The sequence below is a fragment of the Thalassophryne amazonica genome, chromosome 3 (genome assembly GCF_902500255.1).
Source record: "Thalassophryne amazonica chromosome 3, fThaAma1.1, whole genome shotgun sequence".
Taxonomy (NCBI): domain Eukaryota; kingdom Metazoa; phylum Chordata; class Actinopteri; order Batrachoidiformes; family Batrachoididae; genus Thalassophryne; species Thalassophryne amazonica.
Window position 1 is genome coordinate 125,465,783 of NC_047105.1, and position 13,133 is coordinate 125,478,915.

Consider the following 13,133-nt stretch of genomic DNA (forward strand, 5'->3'; position numbering starts at 1 on the left):
TCATAGTAGTCTTTGCTTCACCACTATTCTTCAATGCAAACGTTTTCCTTCACGTTTGGGATCTCACTCTGTTCACAGCAAGTGCTCTTCATCTACTAATCTCCCTTCCCAACAGTGTTACTACTGCCCCTAGTGGACGGGAATGGAATTTCAAGTACATAGATAAACAGCACATAGGAAATATAATAGAAACTGTCAAATGAGGTTAACTGGAAAATTTGAGTGGGTTACATCCTCCCCTCCTTAATCTGCATGCATCCTTGCATGTTCTACACTACACTGAAAGTGTACCCTACACTATATCAGTGGGTAAAGGGGTCAAGTTGTATATGTAAGGGGCATTGACTAGGGTCTGGGAGAAAGCTTGGTCTAAACCAGCTAAGATGGAATGCATTACAGTGAGTAGGGGGTTCCCTAGAGTGGAGTACGTAAGTCTTTGGGGGACTGCTCGCTCTCGAGCAGATCTTCTCAGTGGCACCTCACTGTCGGGGGCAACTTCAGCGTCTTCTACCTCCATCCATTCCAGTACATCTCCACTGGTCCTCCGTGGTGATGCATTTTCTCGTTCACTTCCAGGGTTATGACGCTCACTGGGATCTGTTGCAGGAAATTCAGCTGTTACGGACTCGGATTCAGACAGATTCTGAGACAGACTTGCTTCATCATTCGTAGAATGCTGGAGCTTCGGGATCAAGCACAGACTTTTCAGAACTCAGGTCTGGTTTCTCAGGACTTGGTTCAATTCTCAACTGAGTGTCACGTTTGGCTGACTGGTCAATTTCAGGTCTTTCAACTTGTGGAATCTGTCTTTTCTGTTCAGCTTGAACATTTCTTGACTCCCTCAAGAGTTGATCATAGAGGGAATAATACTCCTCTTCGTCATCGTCAGATTCCTCTTCTTCATCCTCAGGTTGATCGGGTTCAGGAGCAGGTAAGTTGTCAGGTTTCTGTTGGGACTTATTCTTCTTAGGTTGTTTGTCGTTGACAGTGGATGGGAGGAACCCACATGGCAAAAGTAAATCTCTGTGTAAGACTCTTTCAGGTCCATTTGTGTGCTCAGGGACTACGACATAGACAGGGCAGTCTTGAATTTGCTTGACGACCTTGTAAATGGTTTCACTCCACCTATCAGCAATTTTATGCTTCCCTCTGATGCCAACACTGCGCACAAGGACTCTGTCTCCGGGTAACAGTGTGGACTCTCTCACCTTGCTGTTTTCAGACTGTGTTCGGTTGCAAGTCTGTAGCTCTCTGTTAGACTCTCTGTCAGCTTTTTGACATACTCTGTGTGGGATATCTTACTGGGACCTTCTGGGGTAAGTCCAAATGCAATGTCAAGTGGAAGCCTTGGTTGGTGGCCAATCATCAACTGGTAAGGAAAGTAGCCTGTGGTGTCGTTTTTAGTGCAGTTATATGCATGTACAAGAGGTTGCACGAAATCCTTCCACTTCACCATATCTCCTTCTTCCAGCGTTCCAAGCATCTCTAACAGTGTCCTGTTAAAATGCTCAACGGGATTCCCCCAGGGATGGTAAGGGGTTGTCCTCGTCTTTTTGATGCCGAGCAATGCACAGAGGTCTTTGATCAGAGCTGATTCAAAGTCACGTCCTTGGTCGCTATGCAACCGTTCAGGAAATAAGTAGTGGATGAAAAAGTTGTTCCAGAGAGCTTTTGCCACAGTCTTAGCCTTTTGGTCAGCTGTAGGAACTGCCACTGCGTACTTAGTGAAATGGTCTGTTATCACTAGAATGTTCTTAGTGCCTCTTCCGTCTGGCTCTAATGACAGGTAGTCCATGCAGACCAACTCTAAGGGACGACTGGTCTTAATGTTCACAAGGGGAGCACTTCTCTCAGCTTGCACCTTCCTTCGGATGCATCGCTCACATGTGCGGATCTTCTCACTCACATCAACGGACATACGGGGCCAATAGAACCGGGCACGGACTAAGTCCAGTGTTCTTTCAATGCCCATGTGTCCGACAGCATCATGGAGGTTTTCCAGTGCAGCTTTTCTGTACTTGACTGGGAGGACAAGTTGATGAGAATGTTCACCCTGGCTCACTCGTCTTCTGTACAGGACGTCACTTGAAAAGATGAACTGGTCCATTGCCCTCACCATCAACTGGACTTCTCTGTCTTCACAACACTTTGCTCTGTAGGAGAGTTGTTTCCCTGCCTTCACGATGTTGATGACTCTACTGATGGCTGGATCCTGTCTTTGCTCGCGGGCCCAATCTTCAAGAGACATCCGTGGCAACGTACAGGATCCAGGTACATCGGTCTGAGAGAACTCTTCGGGGATAGCAGAAGCCTCCATTACCAAACACTCGATTGGCACAGGTCGATGTATGGAGTCTGACCCATTGTCTGGCACTGAAGAGTGCTGGTGCCTCTGACAAACTGCCTTCACAGCCTCAGATGGGAACTCAGTTCCTTTGTCTTCCTGGAGGAACTGTGCAAGGAAGCGCTGGATACGATTCTCCTCATCGTCGGAAGTGGGATCAGGGTGGCAGTGGTCATGAGGATAGGGTCGTCTTGACAAGCCATCTGCATCTTGGTTTTTCTTCCCAGCTCTGTACTGGATGTTGAAGTCAAAACTTGAGAGGGCTGCTAGCCAGCGATGGCCTGCAGCGTCGAGCTTGGCAGATGTCAGAACATACGTCAATGGGTTTTTGTCTGTGATAACAGTGAGCTTCGCTCCGTAAAGATAGTCAAAGAACTTTTCTGTGACAGCCCACTTTAAAAAGAGAAATTCAAGTTTGTGTGCAGGGTATCTGTTAAAGATTTTGTATAGTGTATATAAGTTATCACTGTTAAACAACTCTTTCTTCATTTATTTGTACAGGCCTGCTGTGTGGTATCTGTGACACCGTTATTTTGGTTGTTGTGGCTTTATGACCTTATGCTGTGCAAGTGCTGTGCAAACAGGAACTTCCAAGCAGATGCAGAACAGATGATAAGTGCAACCAGACAAGCCTGTAAGAACAAGATGTGCAGCCGACACCCAACTAACGGCTGGGTCAACCACAAAGAACAGGATGTGCTGACCGCCACTGATAGACTAAACAAAAGGAAACGAAACTGTTTCTCCATGCAGCTGCAATCATTGGCATACGTGCCATGAGATGTTTTGTATTACGGGAGGAAACTTGTCATGCGATGTTCCCCCCACCCTTAGGACAAGTTTCACAATGTGGGTAGGGCTTCTCCTAATAAAAAGAGTGAGCATGCAGCAGTCCTGAGTGCTCTCAGTGGTACTACGCGTACGGACTGTCTGCACTCCTCGCGAGCTTCAATTGATATTCTGTCTCACTGGTGTTCTTGACTCTGTTTGTCTTGCTAAAGGTTTTAAGAATGTTTGGAGGAGAAAATACCCAACATTGACTGGGGGTTCGTCCGGGATCTCAACAACACCGGAGGTGTCCGGCGGAGGTCGTCAAGTCCAGACGTAAATCCTTGGCCAAGGTCCGATCGATTGATCGTGTCTGCAATTGTCGACCGCCGTTGGCACCGTCTGGTTGACGAGATTTTCCCGAAGAAGACAGGCAGGAAGTCGAGTCAGTGAGTAGAATTTCTTTGTAAAAGTACAGAATGAGTGGTGAGCAGATCACATAAAACAGTTAAACTCCGTAAACGATGGCGTGGAATCGTCTGTTAATGAAACACAGTTAAACTCCGCGAGGAGGGCGGACTCCTCTACGGTAGCGAGGAACGCACGTAGTTAAATTCCGAAGGAGGGTACGGACTCCTCTGTTTTAAAAGGAAATACCGGTTAGAGAATAAAAGTGTGAAAGTGTAATACTTTGGACAAGGGAGTGGCAACCGTGTGTGGAAGCAGAGGCAAGTGATTCCGCTTCCTACGGGGAGGTGAAAGGAATCAACCACACGACGGAATATTAATTGTCACGTCCAAAGAAAGTGAAAACTTCAGATTTAGAACACCCTAGGTGTGCCCCCGTCTGAAGTCCAAATCATAACAAAGAATATTAAAAATGGGGGGAAAGACGTCTAAAAAGAAAGAACATCTATCAACTGACGACTGGAAATTTATGGAAGCAAAAAATCCAAAAACAACAAAAAAATTGGAGACCTGGATTAATAAACATGACTTTGACGGACGACTAAACTTGACCAGTATTCAGAAGTTGAAGGAGAAGCTGGAAAAAGAACATAAAGGGGATGAGAAAAAGAAGCAGAAAGTAGGAGCAGACTTAGTGGCATTTTGGGAAAGTGTATTTAGGGTCCATAGTGGCATTTTGCCAGTAACACCGGTTTATGAACAACAATTAAAGAATGCTCTGATCCAACACTCTAACAAAGATATAAAAGCTTGGATACAGAAACATTGGATTGGGCTGCCAACAGGCACATTGGAAGAAACACACACTCATTGCTGTCATGCAGAAGAAGTTTTGAAACAAAAGAAAAAGGGAGACAGTGTTAAAGGAGTGTATGTGGCACAAGGAGATGATGAAATATATTACCAACAGGGCAATCTAAGGCAGCAGAAACAGTGGAAACGACCACAAAAGCCATGGCAAAATAGACAGGGTGGACAGCCACAACAACGTCAGCCGCCATTCCGACCGCAACAACGGAATAGACAAGGAGGGGCACCACGTGGTCCCCTGATATGTTGAAACTGTGGCAGAGAAGGACATATTGCAAGACAGTGTCCACCACCACCAGCAGAGGGAGCAATGGGAGGCTTCCCACAAGGAAACAACCCTCCACAACCACAGTATCCACAATGACTAGATTCCATAATCCACAATACCACACCGGTGAGTGATCCTGAGTGTGATATGGATTTATGTGCACTACTGGGAAATCCAGTACCAAAACCAGAAGTGACTTTGTTATTGGATGGACTACCAGTGGTGTTTCTTTGTGACACAGGTGCGTGCAGAACTACATGTAATGACAACATACCTGTTCATAAATTAAGTAGCGAAACCTTTAGGGTTCGTTCTGCAAATGGACAGACATCAGACGTCCCTATTACCAAACCAGTAACACTGGAAGATCCATTTGGAATGACGTGTACAATGCCATTGCTGAATATGCCGCAGTGTCCCGTAAATCTCCTGGGACGAGATGGGTTAACAGCATTGGGATTGTCCATAATTGTAGAACAAGGGAAACTAGTTGTCAAACGTGTAGGGGACGTCACTATGGTCAGAGAAGAAAGTGAGGACTCCATATTACATTATTATTATACATTTGACATTTCTGAAGAAGATGCTGCAGGATGGGGTAAAGATATTGTCCTGCAAACTATAGCCTTACTGAAACAACCTGAACAAAAGATGTCACCACCTGACCTGCATGTCACAATGTGGCACAAAGACACTCCAGGTCCTGATGGTGACTACGAAAACAAATTGAATGGTATTTCACCTGTAAAGATGGAAATGACAGATTTGATTCATGACGGCAACTCAACAGCTGTCATAACCGTGACAGGTGCCACTGAAGATATATTGAAATTAAGACTCACAGGCATGCCATTACATGTGTCACTCTGTAAGCCATATTTGGCGGAATGGCAAGATCTAGGAGTGATGACCATGACGGCATTGTCAGTAACTGATTGGGGCAGAGTTGGGCCACACACTGAGTTTAGCCCATCAACAAAATTGTACAAGGTCCCAGTTAACGTGTCTATATTGCTGAAGGCAGGAATACATATTGATGTGTCCACTTCACAGTCCTGAGTGTTTCAGTTGAGTCCTGAAGAAGATGAACTCCTTTCTTCAGTACCTTCAGGACTGTGGACAACAGGTCCTTCAGATGTAGGACTAATTAAGAATGCACAGCCTGTAGTCATAAGACCAAAAACAGAATACAGACCATGTGTAAGACAGTACCCATTAAAACCAGATGCAATTGAAGGAATACGACCAGTTATCGATGATCTATCAGAAGCAGGAGTAATAATTCCATGTCCAGACTCTCCATGTAACACACCGATATTAAAATATGTTAAAAAGGCTCCACCCTCAGTGGGATGGAGAATGATTCAAGACCTCCAAGCTGTAAATGCTGCTGTGGTTAAAAGAGCACCATGTGTTCCAGATCCGCACACTTTATTGAATTCATTGAGACCAAATTCCAGCTGTTTTTCTGTAATAGACATCAGTAATGCCTTTTTCTCTGTACCGGTAGATCCAGATAGTCAATTTTGGTTTGCCTTTACCTTCAAAGGGCAACGATATACATTTACCAGATTGCCACAGGGTTATGCAGAAAGTCCAACCATTTATTCCCAAGTCATGTCAGCCTGCTTAGCTAATTTTGTTCCACCCGCAGACAGCCAATTGTTAGTGTATGTTGATGACATCTTAATTGCTTCTGATACACGTGAAAACTGCATCACTGACACAGTAGCACTGCTGTGTTTTCTATTTGACAATGGTCATAAAGTGAGCAAAAATAAAGTGCAGTTGTGTAGGGATAAAGTGAAATATTTAGGGCATGAACTATCATCATCACAGCCAGTATGCTTTCAGCACAGTACATGTGTTTGCAAAGGTATGGGAGGAGCGTGGTATGGTAACATCATCAGGAAAACCTGTGACTCACGCCACCCTTTTGACAGCCTTACTGGAAGCTGTCCAATTACCACAGAGGATTGCTATATGTAAATGTGCGGCTCACACCAAAGGTTCAGATGTAGTCTCGAAAGGAAATGACTTCGCTGACAGAACTGCAAAAGCAGCTGCAGTGTCCTCTATTTTCGTTGTACAAGAGACCACTTTAGATACGAATTTGGATCATACACTGCTCACTGAGATGCAGCAGCAGGCACCTGAGAGAGAAAAACAAATGTGGTTAAACAAAGGAGCTACGTTCGCGAATGATCTGTACACGTGACCACAAAAGAAACCCATATTGCCAAAAAAACATGTTTAAATGGGCGGCAGTTATGAGCCATGGCGTCACTCATGTCTCATCAGGGGGTATGATATCCCAATTACAGCCTATTTTTTGTCTTTATGGGTTTGATGTGTTTGCAAAGCAGTATTGCAGAGCATGCATGACATGTGCAAAACACAACTCACAAGGCCACTTGAGGCCCCAGAGAGGCAAATTTCCAACACCACAATACCCCTTTCATGTAATACACATGGATTACATTCAGTTAAATAAATATGAAGGAAAGGATTTTGTTTAGTCATAATTGATGCCTTCTCAAAATGGGTAGAATTGTTCCCTACCAAGCATGCAGATGCACTTACAGTAGCAAAAGCGTTGTGTAAAGATATCATTCCACGATTTGGAATACCAGAAACCGTCTATTCAGATAATGGAGCACACTTCGTTAACGCTATGGTGCAACATGTAGGAGAAGCGCTACAGATTAACCTTAAGAATCACTGTGCTTATCATCCACAAAGTGCCGGATTAGTGGAAAGAATGAATGGTATGGTCAAGAACAGATTAAAGAAAACTATGGACGAAACAGGCAGACCATGGACACACTGTATAGATTTGGTGAAGATGTACATAAACATTACCAGTATGACAGGACTGACGCCATATGAAACGCTGTTCGGAAGAAGATACCGTCTCCCACATTATGGGCAAATTTGGCAGATTATATGAGAAAAATGCTGGAAAAGCAAAAGGACAGGACCTGAAACATTGATGATCCCATCTCTCCACAGGACGACCCTAAAGTGGTACCTGGAGACTGGGTACTGATAAGAAGCATCAAGAGGAAACACTGGCACTCACCCAAGTGGGAAGGTCCATTCCAAGTACTGCTCACTACACCCACAGCCTTAAAAATAGGAGAGAGACAAACGTGGATACATTTAACACATTGTAAGAAAGTGATCTCTGTAAACCCAGTGTAAGTACGGGAAGTGAGCAAGTCTGATAATAGTGTGTGGCTCGGGTGTTAAGATCCAGAGCAGACACGAAAATCAGCAGAAGCAATTACAAGCCACTGACCAGAACCTTAGGACACTGGCTTTAGGGAGATCCTGACTATGGGGCGCCATACACCATTATGGATGAAAACAGCATTGTGCTGCTGGGCGTTAGTGTTGGGAGCCATAACGGTCACTATATGGGGAATGCATGTGTGGAAAAAGGGAATTGACAACGGGAACGTAGAGAACACCACAACCAGAACAGATGAAATACAATTGGTAATGCAATCCACCGCGGTAGACGATATGTGGTTACCTCAAATGGAGTAACCTGCTACAATCATGGGAGGCAGATACTATACGGCCTAAATCCTTGCGAGGACCAGGAAACATCCTACCAATGGGTTTATGCCTGTTACACCACGCCCAGAATCTATTATGTTGTACAGATACCCTTTTTGGCCCTCAGGCAGAGCAGCTGGGTTAGCGACCCGGAACAATGGCTGCATTATGATTTTTATATGACTACAGGTTTTCCCCGAGCCAGTCATTGGTGGGGAAATACCTTTCTAACAAATGGCCACTGGGTGCAAAATTCTTATGGGTGGACAGATGATGCAGTTAAGTGGAAACATATCATATCAAATTTAACAGTCAGCGGCCGAACCAAAACAGTGACATTCACAATAAATTCATTAGCAGTCCCGATAAGTAACCCAGTGCATGTCTGCCACACATTTGCACTGTGCGCCTACAAAGTGGGATATGATCCCTGCTGGAAGATTGTGCTGTGTCCAAAAACACCGAACACCAACGTTTCAAGAAACACCTTCGATCAAACAGTACCGGGCGATCTTCTGCCAGGACCAGGGTCAGTAAGAGCAAAGCAGGCTCGTCTACACAAAGGGCCGCTATCGGCAGACGACTGGTTCCTAGTAACCACAGGAATTAGCGGACAGAATAATAATTGGCTCCTGATGGCAGAGCAAGCAGGAAATTCCACAAAACAGGACTGCATAGTATGCATGGGTCCAAGACCTATATTGCAAGTCATACCAGCAGCCTTAGAACAAAGCTGTGTACTACTGGTAATGACTAGTACATCAATTAGACCCGAACATAATTGCTCAAAGTGGGATAAGATCTATCCACTGTCTGCCATGTCACGGAGCAAACCGCTGTTCTCTGAAAAAGTGGCACTAGGAAATTATACGTGTGTAAACCTCCCAGGAACGGGAAAACAGTTGGGTTTGTTGAATTACAGTACCTGGTGCCAAAACACCGTCCAAACCAACATGCCCTTTAAGCCAGTAAGCAGAAGTGACGTGTGGTGGTGGTGTGGAGATAATAGGCTTTTTGATAGATTGCCTAGGAATGTGTCGGGCTACTGTGCCTTAGTGTCCCTGCTCCTCCCAGTAAAAGCCATTCCCATTTTAGCTAAGGACTTGCTGTCGCACCTACAGTCTGTGGTGCCTGAAATTGGCATAGAGTAAAAAGAGATTGGAAAGGAGTGGGGGATCCAACATATATTGATGCAATAGGAGTCCCCAGAGGAGTGCCTGATGAGTATAAACTGGCTGATCAGATAGCAGCTGGATTCGAATCCTCCATCTGTTGGTGGTGTTCAATTAATAAGAACGTAGACAGAATAAACTACATCCACTACAATGTACAGAAATTAGGAAATTGGACTGAGGAAGGATTTAAGGCTGTCCATTCACAGTTAGCAGCCACATCCCTTATGGCCTTCCAGAACCGGATTGCTCTGGATATGTTGTTGGCAGAGAAAGGAGGTGTTTGTGCCATGTTCGGAGAACAATGCTGCACATATATTCCCAACAACACAGCTGCAGATGGCAGCCTCACTCAAGCCATCGACGGTCTGAGGACGTTGAACAGGAAGATGAAAGAGCACAGTGGAGTAAACACCGAAGGCTGGGATTGGTGGCTGGAAGGGATGGGAAAATGGAGGTCTTTGATTTCTTCACTATTAGTGTCTATAGCAGTGTTTGCTGCGGTTCTGACATTGTGTGGATGTTGTTGTATTCTGTGTATACGTGGACTTATTAATCGAATGATTACAACAGCAATAGGGCCAGGAATGCCCACTTCAGCTGCATACCCTCTCCTCGGACCCGAAGCCGGGGACGATGACGAGGATGAAGATGGCCACAATGATGACTGGGAGCAAGGAGTTCCTGAACTTTTCCCTGACCAAACTAAGTATGATGACCCAGACACCGATGATGATGAAGACGATGACATAACCTCTGGGGTGTAAGCCTGTAGAACATACCATGATGAACCTCTTAGTGAAAATCTCACAAAAAAGAAGTGCTAAGCTAGGTGATGACTACTATATGTTTAACAGGCGATAAACAGGAGGGAAATGTTAAAGATTTTGTATAGTGTATATAAGTTATCACTGTTAAACAACTCTTTCTTCATTTATTTGTACAGGCCTGCTGTGTGGTATCTGTGACACCGTTATTTTGGTTGTTGTGGCTTTATGACCTTATGCTGTGCAAGTGCTGTGCAAACAGGAACTTCCAAGCAGATGCAGAACAGATGATAAGTGCAACCAGACAAGCCTGTAAGAACAAGATGTGCAGCCGACACCCAACTAACGGCTGGGTCAACCACAAAGAACAGGATGTGCTGACCGCCACTGATAGACTAAACAAAAGGAAACGAAACTGTTTCTCCACGCAGCTGCAATCATTGGCATACGTGCCATGAGATGTTTTGTATTACGGGAGGAAACTTGTCATGCGATGTTCCCCCCACCCTTAGGACAAGTTTCACAATGTGGGTAGGGCTTCTCCTAATAAAAAGAGTGAGCATGCAGCAGTCCTGAGTGCTCTCAGTGGTACTACGCGTACGGACTGTCTGCACTCCTCGCGAGCTTCAATTGATATTCTGTCTCACTGGTGTTCTTGACTCTGTTTGTCTTGCTAAAGGTTTTAAGAATGTTTGGAGGAGAAAATACCCAACAGTATCTTCGCTCACAACGGTTCAGTCCTCTGCTCGCATAGGCTATCACTCTCAATTTGCCTTCTTGTTCTTGGTATAATGCGGCACCAAGTCCATGAGTGCTGGCATCAGTGTTTACTATGTAGGGCTTTTTCATGTCAGCAAAGGCAAGGATTGGAGCTGAGGTGAGTTTCTGAATGAGAGCTTTAAATGCATCCTCACAGACTGGTGTCCATTTCTCATCAAAAGACTTTTTGTAGTCGGCAGTCGAGGGGCGATGAGAGCTGCTGTGTGGGGAGACCAGCTTTCTCTTTGGCGGCAGGTACCCAGCAGTCAAGTCATTCAGAGGCCTTGCGATTTTGGAGTAGTCTTTTATGACTCTCCGGTAATATCCGGCAAATCCAAGGAATGATTTCAGCTCTTTGATGTTGTTAGGTCGGGGCCACGTGGTCAGGGCAGCAATCTTTTGGGGGTCAGTTTCTACTCCATTTGCGGACACAACATGTCCAAGGTACTTCACAGATGTTCTAAAGAACTGACATTTCTCTGGCGAGAGTTTTAGGCCAAATTCTCTCAACCTCTGAAGAGCTCTCAGTAGACGGTCTTCATGCTCCTCAAGTGTTTCTGAGAACACAATGACATCATCGAGAAAGACTAAGACCTCTCTCAGGTTCATTCCGCCCATACACTTCTCCATGACTCTCTGAAATGTACTGGGGGCATTGGTAACCCCTTGAGGCATCCGGTTAAATTCCCAGAACCCCATTGGTGTCACAAACGCTGTCTTACACCTATCATCCTCATCCATGTCAACTTGATAGTAGCCAGACTTGAGGTCCATGATTGAGAACCACTTTGACCCGGTGAGGACTGAGAAGGCGTCTTCAGTGTTGGGTAAAGCATATGCGTCCTTGATTGTCTGTCTGTTCAATTTCCTGTAATCTACGCACAGTCGGATGTCACCATTCTTCTTAACCACAGCGATTGGAGACGCGACGGGGTTCTCGGACTCACGTATCACACCAACATCTTGAAGTTCCTTCAGGTGTCTCCGAACAGCCTCATAGTCGGAAGGATGGATTGGTCTGGGTGTCTGTTTAAATGGAGTTGGATCTGACAAGTATATCTTGTGTTTGATTTCAGTTGTGTGACCAAAGTCGAGGTCATTGAATGGAAAGACATCGGATGCTGAATTGAGTTTCTTAGTAATTCTGTCCTTCCATTCTGCAGACAGAGGAGAGTCACCAAAGTCGAAGGTGAGTTTGCCACCATCAGACACATGCATGGTGTTGCAAGTTGCAGAGGCTGAGCTGAGACATGGTGGCTCACTCTGGGTGACTTTGTTGCCCTGTGCAGGTAAGCATGATACAGCCGCGAGGAATGAAAGCTTTGCTATGTCATGGCCTCTGGAAAGCCTGATGTCATGTGCGGTCTCATTCTTAACTAGGACAGGCAACTTAAAAGAGGGGACTGAGGGACTTGTCATGACATAGCTACAGAACAGGAGGCAGGCAGGTAGGCTGGACTGAGGGGGCTCAACTAAGAGGGTGGCGTTAGTTGATACAGGGACATGTCTGGCGTATCCATTCAAAGCCAACCTTTCTCCTGCAGGAATGATGACACACTTTTTGCTCTGTAACTTCACAGTCCCTACTCATCCATTCTGCTGGTTTATCTTGAATCTGTTGTACAAACTTTTTACAAGTGGGGAACAGTTGCCACTGTCGCTTCTGTGTTTCTCATTCTGGGTGGGTGCACAGTTCTCGTAAAGAGGATCCAGAGCGTTTGTGCCAATCAAGAAGGGGACATGCATGTTGGTTCTGTCGTCAGGCACCACAAGTGCAAGGGTGTAGATCTTCACAGGTTTCCCCATGATGTTCTCTGGGAAATCAATGCTAACCTGGATGTAACCAGAGTAGGGCACTTCATGACCACCAGCCCCTTCTATGTCTAACAAATCTTGAATGGGGTAAATGGGCAGGTGTGAGAGGTGTGTCTTGTGAAAGGATTGGGAAACTGTGGTGACCTGAGAACCTGAATCTAGGAGGCTATCACACTGAACACCCTCAATGACAACAGCAGAGGTACACTTTGGCCCTATTAAACCTATTGGAAGAGCACCACCCAGTGGCTGGCTTGGGGAATGGCTTTCACATAATGCAGTTTCTCTTGTCCGGTGTTCTGGGGGACGTTTTGGTTCCTGTGGGGGTGCAGTGAGTCCCTCTACTGCAACGCTGTCCAGTTTAAATGCCCATACTGAGTTTGCCATTGATCTTGTTT